The following is a 22,047-nucleotide window of genomic DNA, read 5'->3' on the forward strand; positions in this document are numbered from 1 at the left end:
TGAAAGAGCCTAGCGCAGCCACAGCCTAGCCCTGAAAGAGCCTACCGCAGCCAGAGCCAAGCCCTGAAAGAGCCTACCGCAGCCAGAGCCTAGCCCTGAAAGAGCCTACCGCTGCCAGAGCCTAGCCCTGAAAGAGCCTACCGCTGCCAGAGCCTATAGCCCTGACAGAGCCTACCGCAGCCAGAGCCTAGCCCTGAAAGAGCCTAGCCCTGAAAGAGCCTAGCGCAGCCAGAGCCTAGCCCTGAAAGAGCCTACCGCAGCCAGAGCCTAGCCCTGAAAGAGCCTACCGCTGCCAGAGCCTAGCCCCTGGGAATCCAAAACCTAGCCCGTTTGAAAGACAATTAGTTGGCTCCGTCTGACGACAGCGGCTTGGGGACAGAGCCTTCATATATTACACCTTCCGCCACTGTCTCCGGGTGAGAATTGGTATATTGGCAACACTACCCCTCCCCGCCCCTGCCCTACACCCTACCCCTCCCCTCTTCCCCTCTCCCTATCCCTCCCCCACACACACACTGCCCCCACTCCGCCTCGTGCCTCCTCGAGATGCAGTAAATTCTTCACACACACACAGTTACGTGTCTTGGAGGGCTGGGGAGGGGGTGAGTAGGGAAGGGGGTGAGCAGGGAAGGGGGTGAGCAGGGGAGGGGTGAGCAGGAGAGGGGTGAGAGAGGGGAGAAGGGGTGAGCAGGGGTACATCAGTTATACTGGTTTAAACCGTTTATTTCCGTTAAAACCGTTAAAACCGTTTTTTCCGTTAAAACCGTTTTTTTCCGTTAAAGCCATTTATTTCCATTGTAACCGTTTAAATGCGTAAAATCAACGATTATAACCTCTACAAATAACGGTTATATTCCTTACAACAGTATAGTTATACTCATTAAACTGCATAGATTCCAGGTTTAAATTGCGATTCTATACATTCAAGCCGTTACACGGCGTTTGAAATGTTATATGTGGAGTAGCTGAAGCAACAAGTCGACATCCTGCGCGTGCTTGTGTAGGATATTATGTATTTTGTAAATACTGAGAATTGTTAGACGTAAGAATGAAAATTGGGTGTCCTTAAGAAAGCGGAGGATTAGTTACCCGAAGAGGCAGATCAAACAAGAGACAGACGTATGGGCAGACTGCATATTTCTCGACTCTCAGAAAGGAGTTGATCCTGTTCCACAGAAGAGACTTACACAAACACCCCCCCCCCCACACACACACACACATACACACACACAGTCAGCAGAATAAATTCACTCCATGTCAATTTTATGATATGGAGTCAGCCTCCACCACATCACTGCCTAATGCATTCCATTTACTAACTACTCTGACACTGAAAAAAGTTCTTTCTAACGTCTCTGTGGCTCATGTGGGTACTCACAGTTTCCACCTGTGTCCCCTTGTTCGTGTCCCACCAGTGATAAATAATCCATCCTTTGTGTGTGTGTATTCACCTAGTTGTATTCACCTAGTTACGCTTGCGGGGGGTTGAGCTCTGCTCTTTCGGCCCGCCTCTCAACTGTCAATCAACCAACTGTTACAAACTACTAATTCCTCCCCCTCCCCCAGTAAGCAGCCCATAACAGCTGTCTAACTCCCAGGTACCTATTAACTGCTAGGTAACAGGGGCATCAGGGAGAAAGAAACTGCCCATTGTTTCTCACCGGCACTGGGAATCGAACCCCGGACCACAGGATTACGTGCCCAGCGTGCTGTCCACTCAACCACCGGCCCCTGTGTGTCTTTCTTTCTCACTTTTATGCACTATTTTCCAAAATTTTCCTCTTCTGCCTCTTCCTCCTTTCACCTTTCAATCCATTATCCAGCTTAACTTTCTCGCTTACTCTCTCTCGCACTTTTCGTCTCTTGCTTGCCTTTACTTTTTCATCATCCATCTCTCCTCCCTTTTCTAGTCTCTCCTTTGCCCTCTATCTCTAGTCTCTCCTTTGCTCTCTATCTCTAGTCTCTCCTTTGCTCTCTATCTCTGCCTTCTAATAAGCTTTCACTACCTACCTCTCTCTCTCTCTCTCCCTCCCTCTATCTCCCTCTCCCTCTCTCTCTCTCTCTCTCTCTCTCTCTCTCTCTCTCTCTCTCTCTCTCTCTCTCTCTCTCTCTCTCTCTCTCCCTCCCTCTATCTCCCTCTCCCTCTCTCTCTCTCTCTCTCTCTCTCTCTCTCTCTCTCTCTCTCTCTCTCTCTCTCCCTCTCCCTCCCTCTATCTCCCTCTCTCTCTCCCTCTCCCTCTCTCTCTCTCTCTCTCTCTCTAATTGTATCCGGTTAAAGTGCCAAGGTCAGACTAGTAGCTACTCTCGGACTAACATTGTACCAGGAACCGTTACGTAACAAACAAAACAATGTCAACAATGGGTCGAAATGTGTCTGGTAATAGAGTTATTATGTTCCAGTCATTGTCTCGCTGCTAATGTTGAGGGCCTAAACATGTCGGGGGCCCCGCGCGTTTCTGAAGACTCTTAAAACTCGTGGTTCCCAAACTTGGGAGGCGGGGAGGGTCCTGGACACTTGGGAAAGAGTTCCAAGAGTTCCAAGAGTTCCTGGACACTTGGAAAAGTGTTCCAAGGGTTCCCGGACACTTGGGAAAGTTCCAACAGTTCCAAGGGTCCCGGACACTTGGGAAAGTGTTCCAAGGGTCCCGGACACTTGGGAAAGTGTTCCAAGGGTCCCGGACACTTGGGAAAGAGTTCCAAGAGTTCATGGACACTTGGGAAAGTGTTCCAAGGGTCCCGGACACTTGGGAAAGTGTTCCAAGGGTCCCGGACACTTGGGAAAGTGTTCCAAGGGTCCTGGACACTTGGGAAAGAGTTCCAAGAGTTCCAAGAGTTCCTGGACACTTGGAAAAGTGTTCCAAGGGTTCCCGGACACTTGGGAAAGTTCCAACAGTTCCAAGGGTCCCGGACACTTGGGAAAGTGTTCCAAGGGTCCCGGACACTTGGGAAAGTGTTCCAAGGGTCCCGGACACTTGGGAAAGAGTTCCGAGAGTTCATGGACACTTGGGAAAGTTCCAAGAGTTCCCGGACACTTGGGAAAGTTCCAAGAGTTCCCGGACACTTGGGGGGGTTCCGGACTTGGGGGTACACATGAACCGGATAATTACTAACGACATGACTCCTGGGACTGAAGGCGCGGCGCCACAGCCTTCCCAACACCTGGGGCCAGATTCACGAAAGCAGTTACGCAAGCACTTACGAACGTGTACATCTTTCCTCAATCTTTGACGGCTTTGGTTACATTTATTAAACAGTTTACAAGCATGAAAACTTCCCATTCAACTGTTGTTATTGTTATAAACAGCCTCCTGGTGCTTCCGAGCTCATTAACTGTTTAATAATTGTAAACAAAGCCGCCAAAGATTGAGAAAAGATCACACTAACGTGATGCATCAAATGAACAAATCCACAAGGGCGCAGGTTCGAATCCTCGTCACGGCCCTTGTGGATTTGTTCATTCAGAAAAGATGTACAGGTTCGTAGGTGTTTGCGTAAGTGTTTTCGTGAATCTAGCCCCAGGTGTCTGTGAACGAGGCTGGACTACTATTGGTCGTGTATATCACAAGCTCTGATTGGCTGTTGAGGGCTTGGGATTTTCTGCAATGTGATTGGTGGCAACAAAGTTTTCCCTTAAAAGTTATAGCTTGCTTTTGGAGCATTGTGGAACATATACCGAAAACTGTTTAATATCTTCTACATAGGGAGACATTTCTGTCAAAAATTAGTATTGCTTCTATAATATAAATCTTTTGATATGTTTATTATGTATTGTAACGTTACATCCAGTCATGTATGAACAGTGATTACGAGAGTATACACAGTGGCGTCTCTGTTACAGAATATTGAATTTAACAGTCTCCGTGGTGTAGTGGTAAGACACTCGCCTGGCGTTCCGCGAGCGCTATGTCATGGGTTCGTATCCTGGCCGGGGAGGATTTACTGGGCGCAATTCCTTAACTGTAGCCTCTGTTTAACGCAACAGTAAAATGTGTACTTGGATGAAATAACGATTCTTCGCGGCAGGGGATCGTATTCCAGGGACCTGCCCGAAACGCTACGCGTTTCGGGCAGGCTCTACAAGTGGCTCTACAAGAATGTAACAACTCTTGTATATATCACAAAAAAAAAAAAAAAAAAAAAAAAAAAAATTGAAGCATCGACACATCTTTCAAGATACCAAAATGAGAGGAGAAGCACAAGATGAGACATGTTTATGGATTGACCCAAAATCGCATCGAGGGACAACAGTGCGAAAAGAACAATGATAACTAACATTTTCTATAAACCTAAAAACAGGAATATTTCTGAGAGCAGTGTCACAGCTCCATAAAGAAGCCACGAGTTAACGTAGGGTGCTAAGTGGTAATCTAGCCAGAAACGGTTATATCTTGAGGTTATCTTGAGATGATTTCGGGGCTTTTTTTTAGTGTCCCCGCGGCCCGGTCCTCGACCAGGCCTCCACCCCCAGGAAGCAGCCCGTGACAGCTGACTAACACCCAGGTACCTATTTTACTGCTAGGTAACAGGAGCATAGGGTGAAAGAAACTCTGCCCATTGTTTCTCTGCCGGCGCTTGGGTCGAACCCAGGACCACAGGATCACAATTCCAGCGTGCTGTCCGCTCGGCCGACCGGCGACCGGTTTCCACTAACTACCTTCCGACTTATTTAGAACAGAGGAGACACTCCCCGAGGACAGGTTATCTTGAGATCTTGAGGTTATCTTGAGATGATTTCGGGGCTTTAGTGTCCCCGCGGCCCGGTCCTCGACCAGGCCTCCACCCACAGGAAGCAGCCCGTGACAGCTGACTAACTCCCAGGTACCTATTTACTACTAGGTAACAGGGGCATTCAGGGTGAAAGAAACTTTTGCCCATTTGTTTCTGCCTCGTGCGGGAATCGAACCCGCGCCACAGAATTACGAGTCCTGCGCGCTATCCACCAGGCTACGAGGCCCCTTCACACGAGGTTCTTCTACGAGGTTCACACATGATGACACATAACTTGTTACTGGTGGAAGCTAACCATCTTTGCGAGTAAGGAATCTGCTTCTGGGAGACGGGGACCGGAAGCCACAGCTTCTTAAGCAACTGTCTCAGAATATAAGAAATAACCCAGTATTAAACTCAGCAGTAAAACCCTCGTCTCTTGGTAAAGGTAGAACAGAAAGGCTTTATAAGGAAGATTAATGGAGAAGTCAACTCTATCAGCAGATTTCGACCCGTCCACAGTGAAGTAGAGCGTGAATGACGGTGGAAATGGCCAAGAAAATACATTTTAAGACATTGGAGTGATAGAGCCAAGGCGTCACCTGTTGCACAGGTTAAGGCCTGACATAATGTAACCACCAGAGGCCAGATTCACGAAGCAGTTACGCAAGCACTAACGAACCTGTACATCTTTTCTCAATATTTGGCGGCTCTGTTTACAATTATTAAACAGTTAATGAGCTCCGAAGCATCAGGAGCTTCAACTGTTTGATTTGCCAATCAAACAGTTGATTGGCAAATTTTCATGCTTGTAAACTGTTTAATAAATGTAACCAAAGCCGTCAAAGATTGAGGAAAGGTGTACACGTTCGTAAGTACTTGCGTAACAGCTTCGTGAATCTGGCTCCAGGACTCTCTATGGTGACAAGGGAAGCATATTATGCTGAAACACAATGCCAACGTACACAGAATGGTTCCTGCAGCGTGCAATCTTTGCAGCAAAAAACAGCAAAGGCGAGTTTGCAGTGTTGTCAAGAGAGTGGGATTGATCAGTGTGCGGTACATGTGGGATTGGTATCCTGGGATGGGTGGGAGGGGGGGGGTACAGGCGAAGTACCAACCGCAAGAAAACACCGACCTTACCTAACCTTCTTAGTATGTTAAGATAAGCATCTTATTGCTTCGTAATTACAATTATTACTTAACCTATACCTATAATAGGTTAAGTAATAATTGTAATTACGAAGCAATAAGATGCTTATCATAACATACTAAGAAGGTTAGGTAAGGTCGGTGTTTTCTATGAAGCTTTTCAAGGTAAACTAAAATAGTCACAATAAATTAGTATGTCACATATGCACGTATTTAATAAGTCAATATTGACTATACGAAAGTGCGAGAACGGGTTGCAGTGTGGTGCAAAGCCTCAACAGGACAACAGAGGCACGAGGATAAAACAGGTAACGACACGATGGGGCACAACTACAGGATACTGGGCATGTGTCCCCCTCTGACAGACGTCAAGTATCATCCCTGTAAGCGTTTCCCACGACACATGACACAAGTATCCGGGTATTTTGCAAGGACAACCTTTTCTTATTCTATTGTACTAAAGTCAACAGCCCAGATCTCTCTCCACTCCTTGTTTCTTAGACACATTTATTAGGCATACTTGTAATATACATATATATATATATATATATATATATATATATATATATATATATATATATATATATATATATATATATATATATATATATATATATATATATATATATATATATATATCACCATTCCAAAATACTTTTCTTAACTACTTATTAACAAGGATTCTACCATCACCTACCTTATCCTTACTGAGCTGCTCAAAGACAATCATATCATTACTTTATGTTAATACATCACATAAGATCGTACTTACATTTTAGTAGATATTGTAGTTAGAGTCACGTGCTCTGCTGAGTCACGTGGTCAGCTGAGAGTCACGTGGTCTCTTGTTGTTGTCGGAGGGAGGGAGGCGCCAGTGTCCATGATGACGTCACGCCATGTTTACATCCAGCGAGCCACAGGGGGGCCGAGCCCCCTGGTAGGCCTACACACACGCCAGGCTGCTCCCGGGACTCGTATCACTTCACCACACTATGTATAATACTTCCGTCTCTCTTGTCCTGAGAAATAAGACGATACCGTAACTTAAAAAAGTATAAAAACTGGAAAGTTTCTGCCGCTCAGAGCTGGCCGCGCGGTCACCCGCGATGCCAGGTCTCTCTGGCGAAAATAATATATACTTTTATCTGTTTGAATTGGTATTTTGTAGCTTAAATACAATTTAATTTATCCTATTTTGTATATGTAAATATTACCGTGAGGGAAGGGTGTAAATGTTCAACGCGTACGTTGTGTAACTGGTCAAATGAGCACTTAATTCTGGCTGGGCGGTTACACACTGTAGCCAGGTTGTGGCATGTCGCCTGTGTCAACACACATGAAGGTGTCACCGTGACACATGACACAGTTGACTCATGTGTCGCGACACATCTTAAATATTGCCAATACATCATTTGGCGCTCTATTGACAGGTCGCGCATATAAACTGAGCCTAGAGTGAGGTCGGTTATGAAACACTGATCTAAGAAGCCTAGCCAGTATTCATCAATTATTTACGTGTCCGCTTACGAAACCTCTTACATCTACACACTATTGGTTATATGTGTCATTGAGAACACATTACTGGTTGTATGTGGCATTGCGGACACACTACTGGTTGTATGTGTCATTGAGAACACATTACTGGCTGTATGTGTCATTGAGAACACATTACTGGTTGTATGTGTCATTGAGGACACACTACTGATTGTTCGTGTCATTGAGGACACATTACTGGTTGTATGTGTCACTGAGGACACACTACTGGTTGTATGTGTCATTGAGGACACACTACTGGCTGTATGTGTCATTGAGGACACACTACTGGTTGTATGTGTCATTGAGAACACATTACTGGTTGTATGTGTCATTGAGGACACACTACTGGTTGTATGTGTCATTGAGGACACACTACTGGTTGTATGTGTCATTGAGAACACATTACTGGTTGTATGTGTCATTGAGGACACACTACTGGCTGTATGTGTCATTGAGGACACAATACTGGTTGTATGTGTCACTGAGGACACACTACTGGCTGTATGTGTCATTGAGGACACAATACTGGTTGTATGTGTCACTGAGGACACACTACTGGTTGTATGTGTCATTGAGGACACAATACTGGTTGTATGTGTCACTGAGGACACACTACTGGCTGTATGTGTCATTGAGGACACACTACTGGTTGTTCGTGTCATTGAGGACACACTACTGGTTGTATGTGTCATTGAGGACACACTACTGGTTGTATGTGTCATTGAGGACACACTACTGGTTGTATGTGTCATTGAGGACACACTACTGGTTGTATGTGTCATTGAGGACACACTACTGGTTGTTCGTGTCATTGAGGACACACTACTGATTGTTCGTGTCATTGAGGACACATTACCGGTTGTATGTGTCACTGAGGACACACTACTGGCTGTATGTGTCATTGAGGACACACTACTGGTTGTATGTGTCATTGAGGACACACTACTGGTTGTTCGTGTCATTGAGGACACACTACTGATTGTTCGTGTCATTGAGGACACATTACCGGTTGTATGTGTCACTGAGGACACACTACTGGCTGTATGTGTCATTGAGGACACACTACTGGTTGTATGTGTCATTGAGGACACACTACTGGTTGTTCGTGTCATTGAGAACACATTACTGGTTGTATGTGTCATTGAGGACACACTACTGGTTGTATGTGTCATTGAGGACACACTACTGGTTGTTCGTGTCATTGAGAACACATTACTGGTTGTATGTGTCATTGAGGACACACTACCGGTTGCACGTGTCACTGAGGACACACTCCTGGTCGTCTGTGTCACCTAACACCCGGGTTCCGACATCACAAAGCTCACTAGGTATTACACCCGTGGCTACACATTTATGCCAGCTTGCTCTCTCTAAGCTGTTTCATATAAAATAAAAAATACAGAAATCTGGCAAATTTTGCATCCCTCCGCCTCATACTGTTTTCCGTTGAACGCGAAATTCAAAGCCTAACGTCAACCATCTCTTAACAAACTTTCTGTACCAGTATAACCTTTTAAATTGCATGCTTAATTACACAGTATATATATATATATATATATATATATATATCATTCAACTGAGAGGAATAAAAGAGGGGGCAATGATTTCATTGCCGGGTTGTTTAGCAGACAGAATCTTTACCAAAAAACATGGGGTCCAATGGTGGAAAAGTTGAGAGATAATTTTTAAATAAAAGCTGTCGTAGTTGCTGAATCTCAAATGGGAGAGACAGATGGAGACAGAGAGGGGGGAAGAGGGAGAAAGATAGACAGAGAGAGGGGGGAAAGAGAGAGGGAAAGAGAATCAGATCGACAGACAGAATGGGAGATTAAAAAGTGGGTTCTTTCTTAAGTGAGTAGGAGATGAGGAAAATGAGAATTAAGAGATTGGAAAGTGAAGGGGAAGAAGAGATGATGAGATATCGAGTGAATAAGTGAGTTAGCGAATGAGTGAGCAAGCAAGTGAGTGATGAGTGAGTGAATAAGTGAGTCAGCGAGTGAGTGAGCAAGCAAGTGAGTGATGAGTGAGTGAATAAGTGAGTCAGCGAGTGAGTGCATGAGACTGGGTTGGCGATCAGACAGACAACTTTACCAACGCAAAACAACTGTTAAAAGATTCGCTCCTGAAGGCATCTAAAGAAACTCGATGGAAAGTTGCCATTAATCATCAACCAGACGTGCTATCAAACGCAGGGAACTCTCACCAATACCAACTAAGGCGTAAACTGGCGCACGATTGTGATTGGCTGATGAACTGCTCTCAGAAGACCCCGAGCAAGACTCCAGAAGCGAGAAAAACCCACAAAGGTGATTGAAAACTTTTAGGTAAAGATTAAAAAGTCAAGGCTATATATTTTTCTCTGCCGACTTTACGTAAAGCCAAGCAAAAAAAGGAAAACAAATATGTAAAAGTCGGAAGTTATTGGAGCAAAGGTCTGAAAGGCATCATCAGAAGTTATTCCTTAATCCAATAATACACTAGGCTTCGTGGGGTACACAAATTCTCTTCACGCCTAATACATCGATTTTTTTACGGAGTGTCAAATCGTGAGAAAGTTCTGAGGGTGCAAGGTCGGGATTCAGCTCCAGGTCCCGGCCGCCCGTTTTTGTACCATTCTGACACTGAACAAATGGTCGTGGGCGGAATTTGTCGCTATAAATAAAACAGTCTTCCACACTCAGAACCCGGAGGGGGGGAACTAATGCCAGGAAAAAAATGAGATTGAAAGTTTAACCTTTCGCCAGATTGGGTATAGATGCCAGAGGGCGCGCTTGAACATGTCTAAACTTGTTGGTACTCGTTGAGACTTGCTTAGACTTGTTGCGACATGTTAAGGACTTGTTCATTTTGGTGGGTTTTCTGTTTGCCAGAGGGTAGGTATACTCTGGCGGTGTACCCATGGTCACGGCGTGTGTGTGTGTGTGTAAGCTGTACATGTTTGAGTACAATGTGTGTGTGTACATGCTAACGCATATGACGGTACACACAGTGGATAGTGGAGGCCAAAACCGTCAGTAATTTCAAAGTGTTATATGACAAAGAGTGCTGGGAAGACGGGACACCACGAGCATAGCTCTCATCCTGTAACTACACTTAGGTAATTACAGTCTTAGCGATCAAGGTGTGCAAAGCTTCAGCTCTTGGGCCCCCGGCTTTCCATCTGTCGGTCGTTTAATTCAGTATGATTCTTGACCCATTTTTTTGTTATAAGAGGTATGTGTAGTGTGCGCTTAATTAATTGTACAGTGTTGAACACTAGCTCCTGTGCCCCGCCTTGCTTGATGTGGGTTATCTTACACAGCAACTCAGACCATGATGTGTTATATCTACTTTTAACACTTTTTTGTTAGCTTTTACTTTTTTTAAGCAAATTGTATAACATTGCACAGTCGGTTTTTATATTTAACATTGGCTTAAGTTTATTTAAATAGGAAAATACGCCTAATGTTGGATTTCATTTGAATTTTCATCATATTTAACTATGACTGAGTGGATATTTGTGTATATTATTCAGTATTGTCCGTCTTATATCACATCCTTTACGATATCCAAAGACATTTAGTGAATAAACTTTACAAATAACATTACTTTCTACCAGAAAAAAGAGTATAATAAAGAGCACATCAATTTCAATTTTATATGAAAACTTTAATTCCTAAACTAAAACAAAAAATATGTAATATATATGACATTTAGAAACTTTGTTATCATAAACATAAACAATTCATGGATTAAAAATTCATTTGATAAGTGTACAGTGTGCGTGAATAAGTCGCGTATGAGGCTTGCACTGTGTGGGAGAGAGTGATAAACACGGACTATATATATATATTATATATATATATATATATATATATATATATATATATATATATATATATATATATATATATATATATATATATATATATATATATATATATATATATATATATTTATATATAAACAGCGTAGTGACGGTGAGAACTCTAGTGCACTCTTTACAAGATCTATTGACTGGATATATCCTTAAGTGTATCGCTGTATGTAAATCTATTAAATGAAAAATACAACTGAATCACTTTGTATTGAAAGCTGTGAGTGAACAAAGTAGTCATGTTCTAGACACTGAGACTTAGTTTACCGTGACGACATAGGATGACGTCAAACAAAAGAGTCAAATTAGGTATTCTAAGAGGTATTCTAAATGAGGTATTCTCACACCCTAGACGAGGCTTCGCGCGAATAATTTAGGCTGCAAGACTCCTGAACCAACACTAATTGGTGGTTGTCTTGAATACTTTGGAGAATGTTCTAAATCACACGTAATGGACCTAGGACAGGCGGGTGCTAGTCCACACGACACAGTCCACAGTTATAGTCCTAGCCCCACAGGACACAGTCCACAGTTATAGTCCTAGCCCCACAGGACACAGTCCACAGTTATAGTCCTAGCCCCACAGGACACAGTCCACAGTTATAGTCCTAGCCCCACAGGACATAGTACTTCACCAGCGCTTTGGGTGTTTGATCCTTATATTCACCCAAAGAAATCTGTAAGGTCTTTTGTTGATCTAATTCCATCATTGTTTTTACCGAGATGTTCCTTGTTAATGTGGCAGGGAACATTTGCGTGGGTGTGGGAACTTGCCATGCTGTAAGCGAGGAAATCTGTGGGAGCAAGTCACGCGAGACCCAAGTTTATAAAGCACTCAAAGACTGCGGACAGGTGGAGAGGTAAAGGGACAGTCAGGGACGGTGGACGGGAGGTTGGTGGTGACGGTCTGCTGATGACACAACCTGGTGGTGAGACAGTCTGCTGATGACACAGGCTACTGATGAAGCACAGCCATTTACCCTAGAATTTGTTTTATCAACATTTTGTCATTTGTTTTGTATCCTCTGTTTCGTAATTTATTTTGTTTTGATATCTCCATTTTAATATCCCTTTTGTGCGTTCCCACTTTCACACCTTTCTAGAATATGTAAATTGAACTGTCTTAATCTGTCATGCTGAGGGAGGTTCCTAATTCTTAGGATTAACTTTGTCAACCTTCACGTTCATGTAAATTTATGCCCATGATAATGGTACGTGACCACAACTGAACTCCATAATCTAAATGTAGCCTAACAAGGTGGAAACAGAGGGTTCCAATATTATCCCGCTCGTCCCATCATCCTGAGAGCACCAACAAACTCTTGCAAATAACAATAACAATAATAAAAATGATATGCAGACGAAAAATGAAACAAAATTTAAAAACATAGTTATTTTTAATTAACTTCCAAAAAGTGCCGCAAATCGTTTATGAGTCGTTGTGAATCATTAATTGGAGCAAATAATCTTTCAATGAAGCGATATTTGCAATATATTTTGGGTCAAATGAGAGCTGGAGAACAGAGTGGGTAAATAATATTTTGATCTGTCTGTATTTCCCAATTGGATTTTTTTCTCGGAGGTTCGATCAGCTGCAGACAATTTGGAACAGATGGAATATAAATTTTTTTTTTTTATATTTGCAAGAGCTTTGTTATACGAAACCTTGTTGATTAGAGGTTCACGGTACTGTACCTTGTTGATTAGAGGTTCACGGTACTCTACCTTGTTGATCAGAGGTTCACGGTACTATACCTTGTTGATTAGAGGTTCACGGTACTGTACCTTGTTGATTAGAGGTTCACGGTACTATACCTTGTTGATCAGAGGTTCACGGTACTGTACCTTGTTGATTAGAGGTTCACGGTACTATACCTTGTTGATCAGAGGTTCACGGTACTGTACCTTGTTGATCAGAGGTTCACGGTACTGTACCTTGTTGATTAGAGGTTCACGGTACTGTACCTTGTTGATTAGAGGTTCACGGTACTCTACCTTGTTGATTAGAGGTTCACGGTACTAGACCTTGTTGATCAGAGGTTCACGGTACTAGACCTTGTTGATTAGAGGTTCACGGTACTATACCTTGTTGATTAGAGGTTCACGGTACTAGACCTTGTTGATTAGAGGTTCACGGTACTATACCTTGTTGATCAGAGGTTCACGTCCAGTCTCAGGTCGACACCCCCCCCCCCCCACTCTACACTCTCTCTCTCTCTCTCTCTCTCTCTCTCTCTCTCTCTCTCTCTCTCTCTCTCTCTCTCTCTCTCTCTCTCTCTCTCTCTCTCTCTCTCTCTCTGTCTCTCTGTCTCTCTCTCTCTCTCTCTCTCTCTTTTTCTCTATTCCCCCTTCACACACACACCCTTCATCCAATCCCGCTCTGGAAAATTTTACCTAACGTGCTCCAAAACCACTCCCCACCCCCCTCCCCTCACCCCAACCACTCCCCCTCCCCCCAAGTCCCCCCTCCCCCCAAGTCCCCCCTCCCCCTCCCCAAGTCCCCCTACTCCCCCCCCCCCACCATTTACCAAGCCTGGAGAAAAAACAAAACAGAGGCTGACTGAAGCGTCGACATATTATAGCGCCGTTAATATCCAGCACCCAGAGACCCGCTGTGCCGGCCTCTGGGTCCTCTAGGGGGCGAAAAGCCAAGGATTTTTCCCTGCCAGGCGGGGGAGCAGACTCGCGACATTTAGAGAACTCGTTATGCCTCGGTGGTGGGGACACAGTCTGGTGGGGACACAGTCTGGTGGGGGACACAGTCTGGTGGGGACACAGTCTGGTGGGGACACAGTCTGGCGGGGACACAGTCTGGTGGGGACACAGTCTGGTGGGGACACAGTCTGGTGGGGACACAGTCTGGTGGGGACACAGTCTGGTGGGGACACAGTTTGGTGGGGGACACAGTCTGGTGGGGACACAGTCTGGTGGGGACACAGTCTGGTGGGGACACAGTCTGGCGGGGACACAGTCTGGTGGGGACACAGTCTGGTGGGGACACAGTCTGGTGGGGACACAGTCTGGTGGGGGACACAGTCTGGTGGGGACACAGTCTGGCGGGGACACAGTCTGGTGGGGACACAGTCTGGTGGGGACACAGTCTGGTGGGGACACAGTCTGGTGGGGACACAGTCTGGTGGGGACACAGTCTGGTGGGGGACACAGTCCGGTGGAGACACAGTCTGGTTCTACCAGTCTTCCCTCATTATTATGTTTCGCAATTCTGGGACGAACCTCATTGAAATTTTTTTTTATTTTTAGACGGGAGGCTCCACGATGGGGCTTCATACTCTAAAACTGGTCTCACGTACGTGTGCAGCGATCTACATGCCTCCTTGTTTAGGTTCCTGGGTGGTGTTCTGGTTGTGTTGGTGTAGAGTATGCTGTCGAGGTTATCTTATATAAGAAAGGTTATCTTTCTCAGTTAAGATTCGTGTTTGTCTAAGGTATTTTTCTATGGTTGTTAGAGGGAGGTAGTTTCCCTTCATTGTGTACAGTCCGGTTGGTCTCCTGTCACCTCTTTCCATTTCCATCACGTTACACTTGCTGGTGTTCAAGTCCAAAAGCCATTTCTCGGAGCTTGTCTGCAACATGTCTAAGTCATCTTAGAGAACTTTACAATCCTCACCTGTCCCAAATGTTCTCACTAATTTGGCATCGTTTGCGAATATCGACATATATAGACCTTTACACCTGTAGTTAGATCATTAACATTACTGAGAAAAAGTATATATGGGTGGGAGCCCCGATCCTGCCCGAGGCACTCCGCTTGTTTACTCTGTCAGTACCGCTTCTCGCCCTTCACGGTGACTCTCTGACTCCCGGCTGTTAGGCATTTCCTTCCCCATGTTAGAGTGTATGTGTGTGTGTGTGTAATTACCTAAGTGTAGTTACAGGATGAGAGAGCTACGCTCGTGGTGTCCCGTCTTCCCAGCACTCTTTGTCATATAAGAGATATTTATACACGATGTGTGTGTGTGTGTGTATGTGTGTGTGTGTGTGTATTCACCTAGTTGTGCTTGCGGGGGTTGAGCTCTGCTCTTTCGGCCCGCCTCTCAACTGTCAATCAACTGTTACTAACTACTTTTTTTCACACCACAGACACACACACACACACAGGAAGCAGCCCGTAACAGCTGACTAACTCCCAGGTACCTATTTACTGCTAGGTAATAGGGGCATTCAGGGTGAAAGAAACTTTGCCCATTGTTTCACGCCGGCGCCCAGAATCGAACCCGGGACCACAGAATCACGCGTCCAGCGTGCTGCCCGCTCAGCCACCGAGTGTGTGTACGGGAGCGTACACACACCAGCAACGTAACGAACACAACCTATAGTGAAGCTAATACAATTACCTCCCTCTCGTCACTGTCCAAATAGATACATGTTCATACGAATTTTTATATGCAACTGCGGCGATCACATCAGTATTTGGACACCTACTGCAACCCCCCCCCCCACACCCCCACAATAGTCGGGGGCACACCTCTCCCCCCCCCTCCTCCCCACAGCAAGAGCGACGCAGGGATGGCGAGTATTGCTTGCTGTTGTAGGTTGTGAAGAGTTGTGTTGTGTTGTGTGGGGGCGGGGGGGGGGGGGGTAGTGATGGCTTGTATGGCTCTGTTTTCCACCTCCTGTTCTCTTCCTGTGTGCTTCTTCTCTCCTAGTTTATTCCTCTTGCTCCTCCTCCTTCCTCCGTTTATATACTCCTTGTTCTTCCTCCGTTTTTTTTCTCTGTTTATCCTAATACCTTCCTTCCTCTCTCTGTCTCCCTCTCTTTATCCTCCCTCCTCACTCCCTCTCCCTCTCTTTATCCTCCCTCCTCACTCCCTCTCCCAATTCAAGCTCCTTCAAAGTGAAAAAGATCCTCGTAATATTTTTATCTTGGATGGTAGGAATAGACCATGAAAAATGTGTTGTTTTCTCTCTCAGTCTCTCTCTCTCTCCCTCCCTCTCCCTGTCTCTCCCTCCCTCTCCCTCTCCCTCTGTGTGTGAGAGAGAGGTGAGGTGGAAGAGAGAGACCAAGGACGTAGTAGGCCAGTATACTCGCCACGCGATTTACGGTATACTAACCATTACACAGGCTAGGATAGCTGAGTATACTCGTCCTGTACTTGATATGTCAGCCTCTTGAGGGTATTGTAATGAAACTTGTATGTTAATTACCTCTCGTGATTGTGATTGTTTTAAGGCTCAGCTTTACTGTAATGATCCTTTGGTTGGCTCTCAGCTCTCTAGCTCTCAGCTCTATGTTACTAACTCGTTGGAATACGCTTGGTTTATTAAAACGTATTGCTCTATTATGTGTATGTTCCAACGTTTCTCTAGTGAATATATATATATATATATATATATATATATATATATATATATATATATATATATATATATATATATATCTATTTATATATATATATGTGTGTGTGGCCAAGTTCCTCTAGTGTATATACGTTCCAGTGTGTTTACCTTCTTGCTTCACACACCTGCTGCCTCCCCTACACACCTGCCTCACACACCTGCTGCCTCCCCTACACACCTGCCTCACCCCCACCTGGGGAGAGGCAACCTGGGGCTCATAACTGTCTAAATCATAATAAAATATTCCAGTGTGTGTGTGTGTGTGTGTGTGTGTGTGTGTGTGTGTGTGTGTGTGTGTGTGTGTGTGTGTGTGCGCGCGCTGGGAGGAACGGTCGCCAGGGAAGGTAAGTCAAGGGCGAACATTCCTAGCGAGCGTTGTGTCGCTCTGTCATGGATCACAGCAAAACTGGAAGCATCTTTCCTGCTGTTTATGGATTTATTATTTTTAAGAGTAATCCTCGTCGATATTGGAAGGTTGATTCTTGAGGGATCGATCTTGGTCTGATGTTGAGTTTAAGGCCTATCAACCTCTGGAGGATTATTAAGGCCTATCAACTTCTGAAGGGTTATTAAGGCCTATTAATCTCTGGAGGGTAATTAAGGCCTATCAACCTCTGGAGGGTTATTAAGGCCTATCAATCTCTGAAGGGTTATTAAATCAACCTCTGGAGGGTTATTAAGACCTATCAACTTCTGAAGGGTTATTAAGGCCTATTAATCTCTGGAGGGTAATTAAGGCCTATCAACCTCTGGAGGGTTATTAAGGCCTATCAATCTCTGAAGGGTTATTAAGGCCTATCAACCTCTGGAGGGTTATTAAGGCCTATCAACCTCTGGAGGGTTATTAAGACCTATCAACCTCTGGAGGGTTATTAAGGTCACCAAAATAGTTTACTGGCCAACCAGTATATATACTGGTTATATATATATATATATATATATATATATATATATATATATATATATATATATATATATATATATGTCGTACCTAGTAGCCAGAACGCACTTCTCAGCATACTATGCAAGGCCCAATTGGCCTAATAAGCCAACTTTTCATGAATTAATTGTTTTTCGACTACCTAACCTACCTAACCTAACCTAACCTAACTTTTTCGGCTACCTAACCTAACCTAACCTATAAAGATAGGTTAGGTTAGGTTAGGTAGGGTTGGTTAGGTTTGGTCATATATCTACGTTAATTTTAACTCCACTAAAAAAAAATTGACCCCATACGTAATGAAATGGGTAGCTTTATCATTTCATAAGAAAAAAATTAGAGAAAATATATTAATTGAGGAAAACTTGGCTTATTAGGCAAATCGGGCCTTGCATAGTAGGCTGAGAAGTGCGTTCTGGCTATTAGGTACGACATATATATATATATATATATATATATATATATATATATATATATATATATATATATATGTCGTACCTAGTAGCCAGAACGCACTTCTCGGCCTACTATTCAAGGCCCGATTTGCCTAATAAGCCAAGTTTTCCTGAAATAATATATTTTATCTAATTTTTTTCTTATGAAATGATAAAGCTACCCATTTCATTATGTATGAGGTCAATTTTTTTATTAGAGTTAAAATTAACGTAGATATATGACCGAACCTAACCAACCCTACCTAACCTAACCTAACCTATCTTTATAGGTTAGGTTAGGTTAGGTAGCGGAAAAAGTTAAGTTAGGTTAGGTTAGGTTAGGTAGGTTAGGTTGCCGAAAAACAATTAATTCATGAAAACTTGGCTTATTAGGCAAATCGGGCCTTGAATAGTAGGATGAGAAGTGCGTTCTGGCTACTAGGTACGACATATATATATATATATATATATATATATATATATATATATATATATATATATATATATATATATATATATATATATATATATATCCTTACGTGGAATTTATATATATACCCGTACGTATATCTATGTATTAATTTATATATCTATATGTATGCATGTACTAGGCAATTTTATGTGTGCTTATGTTCCCGCCAAAACAGTTCCCGCCAAAACAGTTCCCGCCAAGAAAGTTCCCGCGCAAATATTCCCGCCAAAAGAGTTCCCGCCAAACAGTTCCCGCCAAAAGAGTTCCCGCCAAAAGAGTTCCCGCCAAAAGAGTTCCCGCCAAAAGAGTTCCCGGCAAAAGAGTTCCCGCCAAAACAGTTCCCGGCAAAAGACTTCCCGCCAAGAAAGTTCCCGCCAAGAAAGTTCCCGCCAAAACAGTTCCCGCCAAGAAAGTTCCCGCGCAAATATTGCCGCCAAAAGAGAGAAGTGAGGCGGACGTGAGCGTGTAGTACCAACAGGACAGTGACTTGGGCTGACATATGGTATCGATCAGGCGTCGCTTACCACAATGGCCAACCATAATGACCAGACACCTGTCCTCACCTCCCCCTCAGTAATTAACTGGCAAGAATAATGGCCCAGCCAATTTCCCGGAGGGAGAGAGGGATGTCAACAATGCAGGCTGTAAATAGAGCTGAAATGCCCGCTTGCTGTAACTGCCAGATGGTCTCTCAAAATTCCTTGTCTTGTCAAGTATACAGTAAGGCGTTTTATTTATTAAAATGTGCTTCCATGTTGTTTTTAGTTTGCATTGCAGGATATAATAATTGCCTTGAATTGTTTAGAGTAAATCTAAAGTACCTTGTTATTAAGTACCTTTCGGTTACCTTGTGGAGGTTCCGGGGATTAACGTCCCCGCGGCCCGGACTCTGATCCGGGTTTCTGGTTAGTGGTCTAGTCAACCAGGCTGTTGGACGTGGCTGCTCGCAGCCTGATATATGAGTCACAGCCTGGTTGATCAGGTATCATTTGGATGTGTTTATCAACTTCTCTCGTGAACACTGTGAGGGGTCGGCCAGTTATGCCCCTTATGTGTAGTGGAAACGTGTTGAACAGTCTCGGGCCTCTGATGTTGATAGAGTTCTCTCTCAGAGTACCTGTTGCACCTCTGCTTTTCAACGGGGGTATTCTGCACATCCTGCCATGCCTTCTGGTCTCATGTGATGTTATTTCTGTGTGCAGGAGGCATCGACTAGATGTTAAGTACAAACAAAATCTGTCTATGAATTACATTAGAGGTTCTTTATATATATTAAGTGAGGTTGGACTGGTCTCAAGGAGCTGTTGGTAGGGCAGCTCCTCAGGAAATTTCACAAATATCCAGGAAAAATGTAACAAAAAAAAGACTGAACACCACGAATATAATTCTGCTTTTGTTTACATCAAGAAGGGTCACTATACACCTGGTCCTATTAAGCGGTGGTCGCTGCTGTGGATGACTGCTGGAGTTAGAGTGGAGTGTGGGTACAGGGAACACTGAGCACATGTCATACACTGAACACTGAACACACACACACACACACACACACACACACACACACACACACACACACACATACACACACACACACACACACACTAACAACTCTTAATTTAGCTGATGCTTGTACTCACCTATTCACCTATTTGTACTCACCTATTTGTGCTTGCGGGGGTTGAGCTTTGGCTCTTTGGTCCCGCCTCTCAACTGCCAATCAACTGAGTTACACAAACGCTGTATAGGAAGATATTTAATGAATGAATAGGTAATATATATTATTTAAAATATCTAAACCTTACTTTTTTTTACTCTATTACCCACCTTTGGCACATAAGATGACGGGAAGAGGAATGATGTTTACTGTAAATATCTTACTGTAAATATCTTACAGTAAATACCTTACTGCTTTTTCCTCTCCACTTCTACTTGTCCTGAAGAAGCTTCAGAGTCTACCCAACGATGGCTGACGTCAGAGCATTAATTAGGAAAGTTGTTAACCTTGTTACAAAGTTATAATTAGGACTTGTGATCAACCCTTCAACCCCCAACCCCTCCCCCCCCCCCCCCACCCCACAGCTGTCAACATTGACCCAGAAATAATGACTTAAGTGAAAGGCTTCACAAACCACGTTCAAGAATCTTGGTCATTGTAGTAAAAGTGTTTTATTATTTTATTTTTACTTTATTATATTTTTAATCTTTATTTTAATTAATTTGATTCATTTTCAGCCTTTAATTGTAAACTTGAACATCTCTTATTGGTACTTCTGAGTTCCTTTAATTCTCTGACATGTATGAAGTCAGAGATTTTTTTTTCAACATTGTGAGAATGTTGAATTTTTTTACAAATATGAGAGGTGTAGAGCGGGCTCTTGTGGTGACTCTACTTGAGGCAGCTCTATAACCTCCTCTTGCTTCTCAGAATTATAGTATTGTTGATGAATTGTTCAATTTTAAAGTCAATTTGCTTCAATTTTGGTTCTGTCCATTTATAGAACTCACGATAATTTGAACTTGTTAACTGTGAAATGATAAGAAAAATTAGATTGCTTAAAACAACATGTTTGGCTCTTTTTTTGTTTATATATATATATATATATATATATATATATATATATATATATATATATATATATATATATATATATATATATATATATATATATATATATATATATCACAATGGTCGGGGGTAATAGTATTTAGTATTTTATTAATTTGGGTCATCGCTGACTCGAACAAGGGTCTCAAAAGATGAGCAGTACAGTGAGTGTACACAGGACCAGGCACAGTACCAACAGTGACTGTACACAGGACCAGGCACAGTACCAACAGTGACTGTACACAGGACCAGACACAGTACCAACAGTGACTGTACACAGGACCAGACACAGTACCAACAGTGACTGTACACAGGACCAGGCACAGTACCAACAGTGACTGTACACAGGACCAGACACAGTACCAACAGTGACTGTACATAGGACCAGACACAGTACCAACAGTGACTGTACACAGGACCAGGCACAGTACCAACAGTGACTGTACACAGGACCAGACACAGTACCAACAGTGACTGTACACAGGACCAGGCACAGTACCAACAGTGACTGTACACAGGACCAGGCACAGTACCAACAGTGAGTGTACACAGGACCAGACACAGTACCAACTGTGAATGCAACACCACCACGAATAAAAATCTTTTTGCACAAGTTCAACTCGGACAGAATTTCTAAACTGACCTCTGGAAAATAAGTTTAAATATCAGAGTCTCTAAGTTGTGAACTTGGAATGAAAAGGTTGGTAGGAAAGTTGGTCAGTTCAGAGGCTGGTGTGGCGAGGGACAGGTAGCTAGCTGCCTGAAGGTCTCAAAGTGTATTGGGTCTTAGGTGATGTCACTTGCATTGGTTGGTACAGGGATAGCCTCGCTTCTTACGGGGTCTGGGTTCCATGCCCGTGGTATCTTGACTACCTGAGACGTGACTCAAGCCTTTCTGGCAAGAAATCTCTAGATACGATGTGGAACTGAAATCGCTTTCCAGGTCACCCGCTACCTGACTTGATTGACAGTTGAGAGGCGGGACCAAAG

At 43.6% G+C, this 22,047-nt stretch overlaps 1 protein-coding gene and 1 long non-coding RNA gene across 8 annotated transcripts in view; one reads left to right on the plus strand and one right to left on the minus strand.

Moving 5' to 3' along the window:
* LOC123745743 (uncharacterized) overlaps positions 1-22,047 on the minus strand; it is a 178,730-nt gene that overhangs the window by 70,742 nt on the left and 85,941 nt on the right. For all 3 annotated transcript variants that reach the window (XR_011225714.1, XR_011225712.1, XR_011225713.1), the window contains one exon: positions 6,632-6,878. This is a non-coding gene — a long non-coding RNA (uncharacterized lncRNA). The remainder of the gene's footprint in view (positions 1-6,631; positions 6,879-22,047) is intronic.
* LOC123745745 (protein turtle homolog A) overlaps positions 1-22,047 on the plus strand; it is a 129,174-nt gene that overhangs the window by 60,618 nt on the left and 46,509 nt on the right. The gene's annotated exons all lie outside the window — the stretch shown is intronic.

Source organism: Procambarus clarkii, chromosome 88 (assembly GCF_040958095.1).
Source record: "Procambarus clarkii isolate CNS0578487 chromosome 88, FALCON_Pclarkii_2.0, whole genome shotgun sequence".
Classification (NCBI taxonomy): Eukaryota; Metazoa; Arthropoda; class Malacostraca; order Decapoda; family Cambaridae; genus Procambarus; species Procambarus clarkii.